This window comes from Taudactylus pleione, unplaced genomic scaffold (genome assembly GCF_031769625.1).
Source record: "Taudactylus pleione unplaced genomic scaffold, aTauple2 ptg000195l, whole genome shotgun sequence".
Lineage (NCBI taxonomy): Eukaryota > Metazoa > Chordata > Amphibia > Anura > Myobatrachidae > Taudactylus > Taudactylus pleione.
Window position 1 is genome coordinate 2700001 of NW_028284597.1, and position 777 is coordinate 2700777.

General features: G+C 61.1%; 1 pseudogene; it reads right to left on the reverse strand.

Annotated features, from left to right (window-relative positions):
* Positions 1-77, reverse strand: part of LOC148518942 (28S ribosomal RNA) — a 2293-nt pseudogene extending 2216 nt beyond the window's left edge.
* Positions 78-777: the final 700 nt, after the last annotated feature.

A 777-nucleotide genomic window follows, 5' to 3' on the forward strand; every position in this document is an offset into this window, starting at 1 on the left:
GAATCCTGGTTAGTTTCTTTTTCTCCGCTTAGAAAAATGCTTAATTTCAACGGGTCGCCACGTCTGATCTGAGGTCTCAGTCGTGAGAGCGGACGGACGGACAAACGGACAGGGGGGATCCCCACCGCCTCCTCGCTGCCTCGCGACCTCGCTTTCTAAGCCCCCGCAGGCCAGCGGCAGCCCTGCATCGGTAAAATCTCCCATGCTCTCCTGGAGTCTCCCATGCTCTCCTGGAGCCCTGGCCGGGCCGCTCTGCTCGCAGAATCTCCCATGCTTTCCTGGAGCTCGCAGAATCTTCCATGCTCTGCTGGAGCCATGGCCAGGACGCCTCACTCGCAGAATCTCCCATGCTGTCCTGGAGCCCTGGCCGGGATGCCTCACTCGCAGAATCTCCCATGCTCTCCTGGAGCCCTGGCCAGGATGCCTCGCTCACAGAATCTTTCATGCTCTCATGGAGTCTCTGGCCAGGGCTCTGGCTCTCCTGGAGTCTCCCATGCTCTCTTGAAGCCCCGGCCGGGACGCCTCGCTCGCAGAATCTCCCATGCTCTCCTGGAGCCCTGGCTGGGATGCCTCGCTTGCAGAATCTCCCATGCTTTCCTGGGACCCTGGCTGGGATGCCTCGCTCGTAGAATCTCCCATGCTCTCCTAGAGCCCTGGCTGGGCCGCTCCGCTTGCAGAATCTCCCATGCTCTCCAGGAGCTCGCAGAATCTCCCATGCTCTGCTGGAGCCCTGGCTGGGATGCCTCACTCGCAGAATCTCCCATGCAGTCCTGGAGC